Here is an 18,614-nt window from a genome sequence, read left to right on the forward strand (position 1 = left end):
ATCAAAGCGACCTAAAACTCTCCTTAATGTCTCATTATGTTTGCTGGATTAAAATATGTACCTTACAAATATTTATTTCCACCTTCATACTGCCAAACTTAACAATTTAGTAATATAAATGTCCCATTTAATTTATGGGTACAGTTTAACAAGAAGAAAATATAGTTTTATTTGATTTAATTATATTCCTGAACCCCAATTTTTGTATTTTTCATTCAGTATTTTTCTGATGTATTATTCTAAAGCATATTATACTGATTCATTATTCTTTTTAACGGAAAATCGTTGATGTCTTTATGTTCAGTTCTTCACTTTGGTGCAGCTGAAGATGAGTGTAACTATACATTGAAACATAAGTGTTTTTCATGTCAATCCTTTGCAGAAGTCTGACTATCCAAGAACGGAATTCTGAATGTGGCACATTGATGCTTTTACGCTTTGCTTTTGTGTGCGCATACCCGCCTGCGCAAGGTACTGTTGCTTGCTGGGCGCATATTTTCAGACTAAATACTGACTTTATTTATTTAGAAAATAAATTACTATAACTACACACCTATGTTGGTTTTAATTGCAAACAACTAAACATATACTGTATATCACTGAAATTTTAGTGAATGTGTTGATATGTGTTTTACTATAAATGAAATGACTATTCAGACAACAACAACATTTATTTATATACTGTAGCACATTTTCATACAAACAATGCAGCTTAAAGTGCTTCTTTTACATGATGAAGAAAGAGAGAAAAGACAAAATAAATAAGAATTAAAATTAGGGAACATTAATTTAACATAAAATTAAAGTAAGATCCGATGGCAGGGGAGGACAGAAAAACAAAAAAAAAAAAAACTCCAAACGGGTTGAGAAAGAATAAAATCTGCAGGGTTTTCGAGGTCACAAGACCACCCAGCCCCCTCTTGAAATTCTACCTGACATAAATGACCCTCAGTTAGTCCTCATTGTTCTATAGGGTTCTCATGGAAGAACTTGATGATGAAGTCATGTGAACTTCTTGGCCTTTTAATCCACATCAATGTAGGGACATCACGGTTCTTTGATTAGGTAGTGGTGGTGCAGATCACCACCACAGAAGACCAGAAAAGAACAGAAGAAGAAGTAGGGGTTAGTATGGATTTTGGAGCCACCATGAATAAAAATGATAATTAATTGAATATACAGAGCATCAGGATTAAACTAAGATGAAGCTATGAGAAAGCCATGTTAAAAGTAATGTGTTTTCAGTGCAGTGTTTTAAAGTGCTCCACTGCATTAGCCTGGCACAGGTCATCAGTTCTTTTTCATGATCAAAATGTTACGATTTAAAAGGTCCTCAGGGTGGTTCATTCTCTCTAATGTTGGGTGATTGATACCTACAGATATTTATATTAAAAAGTAGTTTGGGAAGTCTGTTTTCTTAAATGGGTTATTGTCAACAATCTCTCCTATTTAAGATCATAAACTTAGAACATACATTTTCTGTGTATTTGTATGTTTGTGTATCTAAATTATTGTGTCCTATTTAGCTTGTTAACCTCTTCTTTAATTAGATTTTTTGTTTACATGATTGTTTTCTGTAGTAGTGAGTAGGTGTTTGGGCCAGTTCATTATAAACTAGGGCTTTCATACATGTTTAGATTATTTTGTTTTAATGTGTATAGGTATGTTAATAACTGACTAATTTGTTTATCATCTTAAGTTTCTGCTTTTAAATCTGTTCATTCAGGTCGCGGACATCAATTTGGATGTTAACCAGATTCTTGGCTACCGCACTTCTGTAATAAATTATGGAATGCTACAAAGTTTGCCATATTCGAGGTCTTGGGGACCATTTTAAACCAGAGCCTCAGTTCCAGGTATGAATAATATTAAGCAGTCTTTATTTTTGCCTAGTACTGTTTTTAGAATTCGAGAGGAGTTCAAAAATAAATCAAGAAAAAAAGCTAAACCCAAAAAATACTTGCATTAACATCTGTAGGGAAGTTAGGATGACAAAGAAGTCGAATTAAGCCGCCTTCCATAGATGGGATCCAGTGACCCTTTTGTTGGCATTTAATTTTTTGGGATTTATTTTGAGTAATACTTGGTGTGCAATTATGATTTCTCCTTAGTCATTTCTAGTTCATTTCAGTGCCTAGCTGAACCCTACTTTAGTCCTGCAGCCCCAATGTCTCTGCAAAAAGAATATGAAAACACTGACTCATGGAAATGAGTTAATATGTGAAAAATTCACATTTTGACATTATAGCAAATTGACAAGAAAAATATAAGATCTTTACTGGATATTATAAATTTCCATTTGATCCATCCATTATCTGATCTAATTGCCACTACACAGGCAATGTCCAGCAGGCAAGGTCCAAAAAAAAACTCCAGAGAACACATTCTGTCACACTGGGTTAATTTAAATTTGGTAATTAAACAAATATACTCTGTATGCTTTTTAAGGAAAGCCATAAACCCTATAGATATCTTTTTTTAAGAAAGGGAGAATATGCAAATATGAATTAACCCTGCAGTTTTGTTATGTTGTAGCATTTTACTAAGATTTTAAGAATACTGACGGTTGTTATTTTTAACTTTAAAATATTTTCAACTTTCCAGTGTAATGATATTTTCTCCCATCTATTTAGTCATTGCATTAACTAGACCAAAAGTATTAATTTCCTAATTTTTTCACCTTTAAGCCGAAACTTTTTCCATTACTTGTGCTCATCATCAGTCCACTAAAACCCTAATATTTCAATGTTCAGGCCAGTGGGTTTTGGAAAATATCTGTGGATTATTTATGAAAAGCACAAAAAGGGTCCCACACAGGGGTTTAAGTAAATATGTAGCAAAATGTAGTATTTTTTTACACAAAAACAGACCTTGACATGGAAAATAACGCTAAATATATTTGTGTTTTTATCATATTACATATTTTAAGTTTCTCAAAGTTTATACTTAATTATTTGAATTGTATTATGACTTTAATTTCCCTAGGTTTTACATTAGAAATAAAATGAATTAGGTGAAAGTTTATTGTTTTAAGATTTTATTTAAATTGAAACTAATGTTTATTTTCACTTTTGTTTATGTAGTTAATCTGACTAGTGAGGAAATTGTTTTCAATTGCACATACTTTTTAAGTCTTCTCAGTGCCATCTGTGTGAACTTGATCAAGTCACTTAAACTGCCTGAGCTGCGAAGCTGTAAAAAATTATCAGTAAACCAATGTAAGTTATTCTGAAAGCAAGTCACCTTGGATGAAAGCATTAGCCAAATGTATAATAATGTACAGTAGTTATATTTTAGTATGCACATATACAGTATCTGATATGTTGACAATCCATTAGATATTCCCATTTTGATACATGAACATATTTGTACAAGTGTCAAGTTTTGTTCTGTTTTTTGACCCCTATAGATAACCGGTCAAGAGAGTCTGATAGACTGTTGGATTTTGTCTCGTCTTTCCCATGCTGTGGTGTTGTGCAACACTGGATTTCAGAATTATGATTTTCCTGCTATTACTACTGCTATTTACAATTTCTGGTTATATGAACTTTGTGATGTGTATTTGGTAAGTTTTAAATGTTTCAATCACTTATAAGAACCTACATCCATGTTCCTGAAAATCATCAGCCTGCAATGTTCTTATTAGTAATCTTAATTGCTGCTTTATTTTGTGTATGGTGGCAAAGTTTGAACTTCTCATTTATTGTCTTTTTTCTTTTAGGAATGCTTAAAACCAGTCTTCAATAGTAATGATCAGAGCAATATTAATCTCTAGAAATACTTTGTACACATGTTTGATGGTGGTCTCGGCCATAAGTCCATTTTATGCCTTTTGTGACTGAAGAACTGTTCCAGAGATTGCCAAGAAGATCAGAGCAAACACCTCCCAGTATTTGTGTGACTACCTACCCAGATTCTGCTGAGGTAACTTTCAAAACAAGTGAAGTACAACCTATACTGAAAATATTCAAAAGTGGAGAGATAAATAGGAATAATGTAATGAATCACTGCTACAAGTTCATAATCTAGTCAAGTCTATCACAATAATATTTACGCTCTTCCATACATTCCAGATATATTTACAAATATGTAATTTATTTTGCTTTTTAAGTTCTCCTGGAGGAATGATGACACAGATCAAACATGGAATCTCTATCATGACAGTCATCAAAACAATTCGCTCATTGGGCAGATTATAATCTTACAAAAGACCAAAGCAGACTGTGAGTGTACATTAAATGCATTTATTCCTGTGATTAAGAAAAGCTTACTTTTTAATAATTACCTGCTACCTTCCTTCTAACTAATCAATATTTCTTGTCATTTTTAAAATTCATATTGATTATTTTGCTGCCAGTGTGTTTAATTATTATAGAAGTTGTTATATTAGTGAAAGCCATTCTCATTGAAGCCTTCATAAATAACGATTATGGGGGATCCAAGAGTGACATACACATGCCAGATAAAGCTGTTACAGGCTATTCCTTATTCTGGCTTCTGTTAAGGAAAATCATTATTCAAGTTGTCTGATGGCTTTATACATGAGCAAGACATTGAATATGATTCCAGGAGAGACAGGATTGACATAAAAATGATTAGCGGGTCACTGGAGTTTTGTTGAGAGAGAGAGAGAGGAAGATCTGAAAGAAAACACTGGCATGGATGCATTTTAAATTTGGGAAAGAAGAGACTAATGAAGCTCAAGCAAATATCTAAGAAAATAACTGCAGGGTTTGACTGTGATATAAAAAAGGCACAAGGTGCAATAATCTCTGTCTAAGTATATTTTGTCAATTTTCCCTTTCCATTGTTATACTTGTTTTGCTGGTTGTTGTGTAGTAGAGTATCAACACACATCAGGAATGCACAGAAGGTGCAAAATTGATTGTGCAATTACTGCTGTATTTGTGACAACAAGTTCTTAAATATGTTTGAGGTGCCATCTAGTAAAATGAATTATTTCTAAAAGTACACAGTGTCACTACTGATACACTAGCACTGTGAAATGCATAACACTACTGAAGCACATAAATGGATACTTCAGCACCTCCTCATCACCATGAACTGGATAAGCAGGTTAGAAAATGGATGGATGAGAGCCCAACATAATTATGTTGTAGATGAAAATACCTGCTTGTATCCGGTGTTTGCAATGAATTAATTACCTGCTTGAAAATCAACAGAGATGTTACTTTTAGATATAACGGATTGTTGCATTTTTCAGGAGCAACACTTATCATATTGTAGCATTTACCACAAACATAAATTAGAACATATAAAGAATGAATTGCATATAAATACAGAATTAATACTGTATTGATTCTTGTTATTAACCCTGATCGCGTTCCCCATGTATTAAAGATCTGCTGCCTTCTTGATAGTTTATACAGTTAATCAGACTAAGTTAAGACTGTGTATACTTCTTAAATGTATTTATGAGCTGATTAAAATATGCACCATCTTTACTTTTAATAGGTTATTTGCAGTGTCTGGACTCAGAAACCGTTGCTATTGTGACGCAGTTCATTCCCTATATTCAGACTCTGTCCTCCTCAAATACGTATCGGCATTCAAAGATGGAGAACCCCAGCTGGCTGTGCTGTTGCTATAGCATCTGACAAGTGTAACAGTAAACTTGCTGCTTAAGGTAAGCAGACAGTGATCTACCCCACACCAGTTGGGCCTCAGTTGTTCATTTTGAGACTCTAGTGTTCTGAATAGTGTTATGGTTTGTGGTCCTGTTTTCTTTTTATACGTTCAAACTCCTAGGATACTTTTGTATAGTTTGCTCATATTATGGGGCTTCACAACATATTTATTACCTCACTCGGTTTAAGATTATTAATGATTAAAAGTGTAAATGATTTACACAAAACAAATTACATTTAGTGTGTTTTTTTTACCAGTATATATAAGTTAACAAGACCGTTTGCCCTCTTTCCCAACCATTTTAAGCCATATGTGCAGAGGTCTTGGGAGAGTCAAATCCTTTGGTTTTCTGGGGCTTGTTGATGTTGTTATTGAAGCCAATAAGTTTTCATTTAAACCAATTTACTACGCACCCAGGGGTTAATCGATGCTGAAAAGGAGATCTCCAAGTTAACAACGAAGAAAAGTGAACTGCTAAAACAAATTGAGAAGCTACATGAGAGAACATCCAAAGCAGATTACAAAGAAAAAGTACCTCAGAAAGTGCAGGAAGGGGACTCCGAAAAGGTGAAACTCCTCCTTTCTCTGTTTTCAGTGTAATGTACCTGACAAAATAATAAAAAGCAGCTTTGACTGGTTGTGATAAATTAGAAGCCCAAAATATGAAGTGTATTGTTTGAATGTTTTAGATTTTAGTGTTTTTGATGCATGTCTGTTAAGAGTTTTTTGTCAACATCGAATAAGCAACCTGGACATATCAATACTGTTATGTGCCAACTTACAGCTCCATTTGGGACCATTCATTTGGTCACATGTGGGTCACAAAGTGTACAGGTTATTGTAATTGAGGCTTTGTGGGCTCTGGCATGTTTCACAGGTAGGCATACTTTAACTGCCATTACAGTGTAGCACAAACCAATCTTCTTGTCTCAGTGCGTGGTCAATGTAAAGCAGTGTTTTCTAACCACTGGATCACACCAACGGTGGTTTAGGTTACAGTTGCCGTCTATGAGAAGGTTGTGGTAGGTCACTTTAGCCGTATTCTAAAACACTGGGTGCCAACCCAGGCTGCTGCCAATATGCTGCAATTTTGCCGTATTTGGTTAGCGAGAAAGTCATGGTGGGTTGCCCAAGCAATAGTCAGCGCTGTGCAATATGTCCTTAAATATTGAGAAACACTGGTGTAAGGTAGGCAGTGTGGGCCGAATGCATAAGAATTAGCCATGTGGAGCAGAGCTGAAGATAACAAACCTTAAACCTTGACTCCAAGAGTCAGAAAACATATGAGACCTTGTGAAATAATAATGAAAGATTTATTATTGTGGGTGGTTTTGACTGTTTCTAGAATGTTATTCCTCAAACATTTTCCTATTGACTCTACCATAAATTGAACCGTCGATCTCTGGTGGCTATAAATCAGCATATGACTGTATATCTTTGTACCCTACTTTATATTAATCAAAGTCAAGTATAATCAAAAAATCCAAATTTCTAAATATTAATAAAAATGACTTAACATTTGCTCTGATGTTGTTCAGGTTGTTTATACTAAATGTCTTTTATTTTGTTTCAGCTGAAACAGTGTGAGACTGAATTGAGAAAGGTAGAAGAAGCCACAGAAAACTTCAAAAGGATGATCTAAAATGACATGGTACAAACATCCAAATGACTGTTATTTAAGCCTCACAATGTTGGAAGCACAATGTGCATAGGAGATGACCAGTATCAGTAGCTGTAAAATTAAGAGCTCTAAGAAGTAAAAAAATAAACCGTTTAATATACATGTTTTCCTTGAGTTGTCTTCTGTGAAGTTACTACACCATCAGTAAAGCAATAAATGAATCCAGTCATCATTGTTCCGACTGAAAAGTCTGAATATTCAGAGTAAATATCCATCAGCTGCATCAATGATCAGTAAAATCTTCAGTATGTAAGAAATTCTTGTAAAAGGTAAAGCCAAAAAGAAACCTGTCTGGAACAGCCCATTGCTTTAGTCATGCACATTTTGTTTCTGTCTTTACTTGGTATTACATTTCAATTTTGTCTTTATAACACACCTTAAGAATAAATATGAATGAGTGAATGAAGGTTTGGAAATAGAATAATAATCAATTTGTGGGATTTCTTTGGTATTTGTCCAGTATAGTGCAGGCCAGAAGTTGCATTGCCTTCTGGTCTTTCCACACTCCATTGTGTTGCACTACAAAGTTTTTCCTTTATTGTTTTGATTTTGTTTAAACATGTTCAGTTTTTCAGGGTCATATACGCCATTAACAATTTTAAACTACAGACATTGCCTTGTACACTTTGCAAGTGTGCTGGATTTTCTTCCAACTTGTATAAGGTTTTCTGTTTCAGGTTTTCATCAATGAGATGTAAACGTTTTCCCACTTCAACAAGAAAGTGTAGGTCAGCCCAAACTTGTCATCACACATGAATGAATTTCCTCATCCTGCTTCTAAGACCAGACCTTTCATGCAGAGATGCACCTGATAAATTGCCCCTGTAATGTTTGGGAACCATTTTACAGTTACTGAAATGTTATGTTTTTACATGAAATTGTATTAGAAAGAATGCTTAATATTTATTAATTTTACATATAGTTCCTACAAATTGATTTTAAAAAATCCGCTCATGTACTAAACCCACTGTATAGTACTGCACAGCTATGGCAGGAAGTTAACTTATTTTTTTTAAATGAATCTTTAGTTAATCCCATGGAGAACTAATTTGTTTTCCTGGACCATGGCCACAGAAAAGCAGCTACAAATGTAATTCTACTGCCATAAAGATAATTCTATTGTCATACCTGGTGAGAGAAAGGATTGCCTTTACTAGATTTTTGGACTTCTGTAATTGAAGTAAGAGCCCAAATAGGTTTTTCTCCAAGCTGCCCTAAAATGAATACCATTGCATCCAGTTGTTGAGTTAGGAAAATTAACTAACTGCCACATTAGGTAAATGGGATCTTTGCATGATGTCCTGAAATTTTTGTATATCCAAATGAGTTTTCTTAGTGCTATCTGGAATAATTTCAAAGGAGATTCTCCTCTACAGTAGTAATACACACAACACTCATGCTGTCTACAGGACTATTTATCGCACAGAAGAATAATGAATTCTTAAAACATTTCCACCTAATTAAGATTGATTAAGCACAATCATCGAAGAGTGTTACACTAACCTAAAGATGTTCACCTTTTATAGCAGAGGGCCATCGGATTTTGTCCTAGTAATTGCCTGTTTGATTGGCTGACATTGTACCCAATTGTTTTAAAACCAGCTTACATTTTTTTGATGACTGAGTTAATGAACCTTTTTTTATCTTTGTACTTGTTTATATAGATTTTACAAATATAAACTTGTGTTAAAACTGAATCTATATTAAAATTTACCTCAATGAAATATAGGAGGTTCACACACATTCAATCAGGTTGGCTTTTCTTTGCAGAATATCTAGTGCTGCTCTGTGGTTTTTTGTCAAGCTTTGTAACCAAAATCATACACTCAAAAATGAATGTGATCTTAAACTTCTGCAGTACAGGTCTGAAATAATAATATTAACATTAAGTTTACCTTTAATGCTCTGACAAACATCGGTTTAAATGAAAATTAGCTTTAGAAGTCACCATGGTTTTTGTTTTTTATGTCTTTGGTACTTTTTATGCCTGTTGTACTATTTTGTATTAACTACAAGAGCACAATTTATCAGGCTTGTCATTTAAAAGTGATAATGGACAAGGATATGGATGTTTCAATGGTACAGCAGAAATGTTGACCCAATATGCTTGTCAGTCAATTGACCGTGTGTGTGTGTGTGTGTGTGCATGTGTGACAGCAGTTAATAAGACTGTTCTACAGTACCACATACTGGTCATATGGGTTTGAAAAGTGGAAAGAGGTTTGCAGGAAGGCCTTGGCAAGTCCAGAAAAAACACTTCAAAGAAGGATAGGCAGATTGTGCAATAAAATAACACAGTGCCTATAAAATCATTTTGCATCAACTACATCTATAGGGTGGTCCAGATCTAATTATGCAATTTTCATTACGCTATAACTTATTCATTTTATTACATAGAAAATCACCCAAAAAATCTCGGACCATCAAGAAGTGTGTGAACTGACGACATGAAGAATTGTCTTTGCACCGAACTGGAATCATCCCGGCATAAATCAAAGTCATCCAGACGATCTGGATCTGCATAATTAGATCTGGACCACCCTGTAGACATGTCAGTTGTTTATAATATAATGTTGAGACTTAGCACCCATTAACATTTCCGTAATTGTACCCTCAGTCGTTCCATCTAAATTAGTGTTTACTTCAAGTAGCCGGAACTGTCTTGGCCTAAATTTGAGCCCACTGAAGTAGTACACCCACTTCTTCCTTGGGAATGACGTCTGGCAGATTTACCAGTGCTAGTAACACAGACCATAGTGCAATCCAGATTTCAATCTCAAATGGCACACCAATAGAAATAGCGGGTGCTGCAATGCCATCGCCTATGAATGTCTGTCAGCTGTCCCTCTCTTTAGATGCAGTTTGATCCTGGAATACAAGCGAGAGGAAAAAAATCCTTTCATAACAATTCCATTTTCTTGTCCCAAAAGGGTAACTGGTTGGTCAGCATGTGTTGCAGAGAGACCGCAATATAACATTAAAAGCACATAACAATACCTGTGGTGAAACATTAGATCAAGCATATTAGACATCAAGATTAAATCAAAGTTTAGACTTGACTGATGACTGATAAAAATGTTAACTGGTCATCCTATGATTTAGACCTGTGGATATTGGTTAAAACTGAACTTATGATTTAAATGATTATTGTTGGAATAACAGAATAACTGACACAGTTGCTTATTAGTCTTGGAACCCTGAGCCTGTGACCTGAAGGCAACAACTGAGAATGCAGAGGGTGAGTCCTGTCTGACAGGATACTCTCTGCTTTCCGTAATTCTTGTTTATTAAGCAGGCCCATCACATTTGACTGCTGATAACGTATTTATTTGCTCTGTTTTATAATTTGAGTTATTTTAATTTTGTTGCAAGCATTAAGATTTTCAAACCAGGCCAGCAGAACATAAATAAAGACAGACTCACTTATGAAAGAATAACATAATGGTAGTATTCACACTAAAAAGACTCTGCTTCCTTAGACAGTAGATATAACTGGGTGGTCTTCTCTTTCACTGGTGTTGTGTGGCCTGTTATAAGGGCACATCGGCAGGGGTCTTAAGCACTGCAATGTCAGGTGGTACAGCAAGGATGTTAAGTGCTTCACTGTGATATGGCATAGAAGAGGTGTTTAATGCTACACATCTGTGTGGTGACCTCTTTGTTATAAAGTAAGTGAGAAGCTACAAATGTAATGGTCTCTTGGGGGTCTTCCTTCCTGAACTGTCTGTTCTATGGATTTCCAGGTCAACTGTAGATCTCAGCTACTTTGTAATGCCACTACAATTTGCCTTGTCCTATGCCTTCTCTACCTTACACTACTCAACATGATTTGCTACACTTTCCCTCAACTCCATGAGATGATCCATGACAATCCTTTCCAAAGCTCCACTGATAGTCATGATTACAGGTCAATGGACCTTAGCAGAAGGACAAATATTCACAAAATGGTGGAGCTGTAGTTTATAGCAGTCTTTCAGCTGACTTCCTTCCAGTACTGATGCTGTTATCTCCAGCAACTCCTCCGAAAAGTCCATTTAGGTTCCCACAGTACTCGGCGATCTGCTGGACTGAACGTGTTCTCCTTTTTCTGACACCAACATAACGTTGTATGTTGCTCACCAGTGGCAACCAATCGATTCTTACTCTTGAAATTTCTCTCCACTGCATCCTAGTCTATTGATCATGGCTGAGATGTTTCTACACCTTGTTTGGAGTGCCTCTGTGGTAAAATCAGTTAACTGCACATTATTAATAAAGGCACATATCTATCTATAGATGGCTTCACAGTTGACAATGTGTATCAGAGCAAAAACTAAAATATGAGGTCATAGGAACTGCCAGTAGAGCTTAGGGGCTGGATTATGTCAAGGTGCAGAAATCTGCAGCATTGAAGCTTTCCTACAACACAGTATCCTCCATAATTTTAAATGGAATATGCTTTGGACAACCATAACTGTTCCTAAAGTTGGCTGCCCAAGCAAAATGAGCATTCGAGGGAGAAGGACCTTGGTAAGAGAGGTGACCTAACGTCTAATTATCACTCCAGATGAGCACCACAGTACCTGTATACAGATGACAGAAACTTCCAGAAGTGTAACCACCACTGCAACATTCCACTAATCTGCATTTTATAGCAGAGTGACGAGGCAACACATGATAGCTCTCTTGATGTTTGCAAAAAGTCACCTAAAGGACTCTCAAACTATGAGAAATAAGACTCTCTGGTCTGACAAAAGCAAGACTGAACTGTTTGGCATCAATTTGGAGGAAATCAGGCACCTCTCATCACCTTTGCAGTGCTACTCCAAAACTGAAACATGGTGTTGGCAGCATCATACTGTGGGGTTGTTTTTCTGTGGCAGGAACTGGAAGACCACTCAAGGTTGAAGAAAAGCTGAATGGAGAAAGTACAGTGATACTCTTAATGAAAACCTACTTCAGAGCACTCTGACCTCAGATTGGGTTGAATGTCCATCTTCCAAAAGGACAGTGACCCTAAGCAAAAAATAAAAACAATGCAAGAGTGGCTTAGGGTCAACTCTGTCCATGTTCCTAAGTGGCTCAGCCGAGCCCAGACTTGAACCCAACCGAAAATCTCTGGAGAAACCTGAAAATAGCTGTCCACTGATGGTTTCTATTCAACCTGACAGAGAGAATCTAAAAAAATCCTCAAATCCAGGTATATGAAGCTTGGTGTGTCAGACCCAAGAAGGCTCCAGGTCTCATAATCACTACCAGAGGTGCTTTAACTGAGTACTGAGTAAAAGGTCTGAATACTGTCAAAGTGATACCTGCAAACATTTCAATAATCCTTTTCTGCAAAAGCAAAATGAGGAAAAAGTAACTGGGTCTGAATACTTTCTGAAGGCACTGTTGATAAACAGATAGATACTTGCATGAATGAATATGGTATATAATTATGTGTTTATAAATAAATAAGATGGGATAAGGCAGCTTCTTTAACGTACTGCCTCCCCCAAGATGCTAGATGGCAGCTCTCCATGATTACAGCTGTGCCCCGGATTCCCACAGGGTAATATGGGATTTGGAGTTCTTTATCTCAGCCCTGTTGGCTACCGTGGGTACTGCCAGTGGGTGCTGTGGAGAATTTATATGAGATGAGGTTTTCTCCTCACCCAGAAGAGTTGGCAGGCCACAGGAGCGAAGGGCAGAAGTACGTCCGGGTTGGCCAATATAAAAGGAACTGCCTTTAAACCCAGTTGGAGCCAGAGTCAGGTGGAAGATAGATGAAGCTTGTAGGAGGAGCAGAGGAGGGAAGTCAGAGAAATAAGATTAATTATGTGTGCTGTTATTATTCACTTGTGGCTGCAGTGGTGGGAAATGCTGTGTGAAGAGTTTCCTTAAAAATAAAAAGCTCTTGGTGCTTTTAACTTGTGCCTGGTGTCTGTTCTGTTGGGTTTGAGGGGTAACAGTGTCCTCTAGTGTCCACGATATACGCACACTAAGTGGATTTGCCTCCTGTTTGCTTCGCTCGCCAACACCCAGAGATGGGTGCTCGGCGCCTGCTTTCTTGTAGCTGAGCCGCTTGAAAGGCATCACGGCGAACCTCCGTTAGAGAAAGCGATTGTATTTCAAGAATTGGTATAGAGAAGAGTATACGGGACGTGGAAGGAAGAAGCTTTGGTCCTTAGTTATTATAGATAGAAAAACAGTTACTTGAGTATTTCACTACAGCTTTTAAATACCAATGAACAATAAAATGTAGTAAAACATAACCCACGCAGACACGGGGAGAACATGCAAACTCCACGCAGGGTGGACCCGGGAAGCGAACCTGGGTCTCCTAACTGCGAGGCAGCAGCGCTACCCACTGCGCCACTGTGCCACCCATAACAGTAGAAGTGAAAAAGTAAAATGTAAAAAAGTAAATAAAAAATTAAATTACGTTAAAGCTTTGTCAAAAACAATATTATGAATTACTTTATCGACTAACTTACATTCTAGAAATGTTGCTTTATTGCATTTCTCTTCACATATTGTTCAGGATAATTTTTCTCTTTCTCGTTCATTGGACGATTCTCTTTGTTCTTGATTTTTACTAGATGCAACTTTTTGTTCATTTTTTTTTTGACGTTCATTATCAGCTCTTGTCGCTCTTTTTCTATCGCAATGTAAAATTCGATATTCTTGAATAGATAATTTACTTTTCTGCTTTGCCATTATAACCGACTGCGTTGAAGGGCAAGTTAGCTGCACTGAGAGTGTGATGGGGTGGTATGGAGAGGATATGCGCTATGCGCAGTAGGAGTAATAATTGGGTGAGTGTTGTGGAGGGGAGTGGTCAAGGCTGAATAACAAAGACACGGCAGAAATCTTTTTGAATATATACAGTATATATATATATATATATATATATATATATATATATATATATATATATATATATATATATATATATACTGCTCAAAAGAATTAAAGGGACACTTTTTATTCAGAGTATAGCATAAAGTCAATGAAACTTATGGGATATTAATCTGGTCAGTTAAGTAGCAGAGGGGGTTGTTAATCAGTTTTAGCTGCTGTGGTGTTAATGAAATTAACAACAGATGCACTAGAGGGGCAACAATGAGATGACCCCCAAAACAGGAATGGTTTAACAGGTGGAGGCCACTGACATTTTGCCTCTCATTTTTTCTGACTGTTTCTTCACTAGTTTTGCATTTGGCTACAGTCAGTGTCACTACTGGTAGCACGAGTTGATACCTGACCCTACAGAGGCTGCACAGGTAGTCCAACTTCTCCAGGATGGCACATCAATACGTGTCATTGCCAGAAGGTTTGCTGTGTCTCCCTGCATAGTCTCAAGGGCATGGAGGAGATTCTAGGGGACAAGCAGTTACTCTAGGAGAGCTGGAGAGGGCTGTAGAAGGTCCATAACCCATCAGCAGGACCAGAATCTGCTCCTTTGGGCAAGGAGGAACAGGATGAGCACTGCCAGAGCCCTACAAAATGACCTCCAGCAGGCCACTGGTGTGAATGTCTCTGACCAAACAATCAGAAACAGACTTCATGAGTGTTGCCTGAGGGCCCAAATGTCTACTGCGCCCTGTGCTCACTGCACAGCACCAGGGAGCTCAATAGGCATTTGCCATAGAATACCAGAATTGGCAGGTCCACCACTGGCGTCCTGTGCTTTTCACAGATGAGAGCAGGTTCACCCTGAGTATATGTGAAAGACGGAAAGGGTCAGGAGAAGCGCGGAAGAATATTATGCTGCCTGTAACATTGTTTAGCATGACTGGTTTGGTGGTGGGTCAGTGATGATCTTGGAGGCATATCCATGGAGCGACTCACAGACCTCTACAGGCTAGACAACGGCATCTTGACTGCCATTAGGTATCAGGATGAAACTTGACCCATTGTCAGACCCTACGCTGGTGCAGTAGGTCCTGGTTTCCTCCTAATGCACGACAATGCCCGGTCTCATGTGGCAAGAGTATGCAGGCAGTACATGGAGGATGAAGGAATTGAAACAATTGAATGGCCTTCACGGTCCCCTGACTTAAACCCAATAGAACATCTGTGGGACATTGTTTCGGTCCATTAGGCGCCGCCAGGTTACTCCTCAGACTGTACAACAGCTCAGGGATGCCCTCATACAGATCTGGGAGGAAATGCCACAAGACACCATCCATCGCTCATTAGAGCATGCCCCAACGTTGTCAAGCATATTAAGCTCGTGGGGCCACACAAGATACTGAAAAGCATTTTGAGTAGCAGAAATTAAGTTTTTGAAAATGGACTAGCCTGCCACATCTTCATTTCACTCTGATTTTAGGGTGTCTACACAATTGAGCCCTCTGTAGGCAGAAAACTTTTATTTCCATTAAAAGACTTGGCATCCTTTTGTTCCTAAGACATTGCCCTGTCGTTATTTGTATAGATATCCAACTTCATATTGAGATCTGATGTATCTAATGTGTTTCTTTAAAGTGTTCCTTTAATTTTTGTCAGCAGTGTATATATATATATATATATATATACAGTGATACCTTGAGATACAAGTTTAATTCATTCCGTGACCGAGCTTGTAAGTCAAAATGCTCATATCTCAAATCAATTTTCCCCATTGACATGAATTGAAATGAGATTAATTTGTTCCAGCCCCCAAAAAACCACCCCAATTTTTTGGTAAATGTTTTCAACATAAGAAAATGCCTTTATAATAAAACAAATATTGTATACAAAACAAAATAAAACCTAATACATAAAAGAGAATCTAAAGAAATAAATAAACTGCTCAAAAAAATTAAAGGAACACTTTGAAAACACATCAGATCTCAATGGGAAAAAGAAATCCTCCTGGATATCTATACAGATATAGACTGGGTGATGTGTTAGGAACGAAAGGATGCCACATCGTTTGATGGAAATGAAAATGATCAACCTACAGAGCCCTGAATTCAAAGACGCCCCAAAAATCAGAGTGAAAAAATTATGTGTCAGGCTAGTCCATTTTGCCAAAATTTAATTGCAGCAACTCAAAATTGTAATGGAGCACTTTGTATGGCCCCTGTGTTCTTGTATACATGCCTGACAACATCGGTGCATGCTTCTAATGAGATGACAGATGGTGTTGTGGGAGATCTCCTCCCAGATCTGGACCAGGGCATCACTGAGCTCCTGGACAGTCTGAGGTGCAACCTGGTGGCATTGGATGGACCAAAACATAATGTCCCAGAGGTGTTCTATTGGATTTAGGTCAGGAAAGTGTGGTGGCCAGTCAATGGTATCAATTCCTTCATCCTCCAGGAACTGCCTGCATACTCTCACCACATGAGGCCAGGAATTGTCGTGCACCAGGAGCCACTGTACCAGCGTAAGGTCTGACAATGGGTCCAAGGATTTCATCCTGATACCTAATGGCAGCCAAGGTGCCTTTGTCAAGCCTGTAGCGGTCTGTGTGACCCTCCATGGATATGCCTCCCCAGACAATCATTAACCCGCCACCAAACTGCTCATGCTGAATGATGTTACAGGCAGCATAATGTTCTCCATGGCTTCTCCAGACCCTTTCACTTCTGTCACGTGCTCAGGGTGAACCTGCTCTCATCTGTAAAGCACAGGGCACCAGTGGTGCATCTGCCAATTCTGGTATTCTATGGCTAATGCCAATCGAGCTGCATGCTGCTGGCAGTGAGCTCAGGGCCCATTAGAGGACATGGGGCCCTTGGGTCACCCTCATGAAGTCTTTCTGGTTGTTTGGTCAGAGACATTCACACCAGTGGCCTGCTGGAGGTCATTTTGTAGGGCTCTGGCAGTGCTCATCCTGTTCCTCCTTGCCCAAAGGAGCAGATACTGGTCTTGCTGATGGGTTATGGACCTTCTATGGTCCTCTCCAGCTCTCCTAGAGTAACTGCTTGTCTCCTAGAATCTCCTCCATGCCCTTGAGACTGTGCAGGAGACACAGTAAACCTTCTGGCAATTGACACATTGATGTGCCATCCTGGAGAAGTTGGACTACCTGTGCAACCTCTGTAGGGTCCAGGTATCGCCTCATGCTACCAGTAGTGACACTGACTGTAGCCAAATGCAAAACTAGTGAAGAAACAGTCAGAAAAGATGAGGAGGGAAACATGTCAGTGGCCTCCACCTGTTAAACCATTCCTGTTTTGGGGGTCATCTCATTGTTGCCCCTCTAGTGCATCTGTTGTTAATTTCATTAACACCACAGCAGCTGAAACTGATTAACAACCCCCTCTGCTACTTAACTGACCAGATTAATATCCCATAAGTTTCATTGACTTTATGCTATACTCTGATTAAAAGTGTTCCTTTAATTCTTTTGAGCAGTATAGATCTTGGCGAAGCCGATTAGCATATTGTAATGTTTTTTTCTTTCACTTCACTTTTCTTAACTTAATTTTCTTCTTCACTAGTTTTTTCTTTTGCCACGCCATTCACTTTCATTTGCAGCTGCTTCAATAGAAACCAATCCGAGGAGCTTTGTTTAGTCCTCCCCTTTAGTATGTTTCTGAAATGAGTTAGGAAGGTGTCATTAAATAGCACTGCTGCATGATCAGTTGTAACTTTTTTAGCGTGTTTCTTTTCTTTAAAGTTCAAAACTTTTTCTCACATTGCAAACACTTCCTTTATCTCACTTTAAGAGATAACCTCCTCCGTGATACCGATCTCCTGCAGAAGCTCCATATGTTGCTGCGTCTGTAGTTCCATCAACTCTTCTGTCGTCAGTTCCTCGGAATTTGCGGCGACAAGCTCTAACTCAAGGCAAAAAATCGAACCTAGTGACAGCTCATATATCAAAAACTTGTATGCTAGCACTCAGATCTCAAGGTACCACTGTATATATATTATATATATACAGTATATATATATATATTATATATATACAGTATATATATATATTATATATATACAGTATATATATATTATATATATACAGTATATATATATATATATAGGTTTTTTATTGCATGCTAATGATGTTTCTGTGTGTGTGTGTTAGTTTAGTTAGTATTGTATATTGAACTGAACTGAATGCTATGCATGTCTTACCCTATGTTTCTGCAAGATTTTTCTCCACTTTATATTGTTTGGAGACATTTACAAACTAGCATTTGTTTTTCCTAATGGTAAGAATATTGTTTCTTCATATATAACTTAAAAGAGCATGCTGCATATAACTGGACCAACACTGCCGGAAACCACTAAAACCAGAGCTAACAAAGAAAAAGCATGTGATGGCGAGCGTTCTTTGTAAGTGACCTCAGTGTTCCAACAAAAATGTTTCATGTGTGCAGAG

General features: G+C 37.6%; 1 pseudogene; it reads left to right on the forward strand.

The window, feature by feature from the left end:
* Positions 1 to 1,651: 1,651 nt before the first annotated feature.
* Positions 1,652 to 7,432, forward strand: LOC120519610 (annotated as a pseudogene).
* The last annotated feature ends 11,182 nt before the right edge of the window (positions 7,433 to 18,614 follow it).

This window comes from Polypterus senegalus, unplaced genomic scaffold (assembly GCF_016835505.1).
Source record: "Polypterus senegalus isolate Bchr_013 unplaced genomic scaffold, ASM1683550v1 scaffold_3710, whole genome shotgun sequence".
Lineage (NCBI taxonomy): Eukaryota > Metazoa > Chordata > Cladistia > Polypteriformes > Polypteridae > Polypterus > Polypterus senegalus.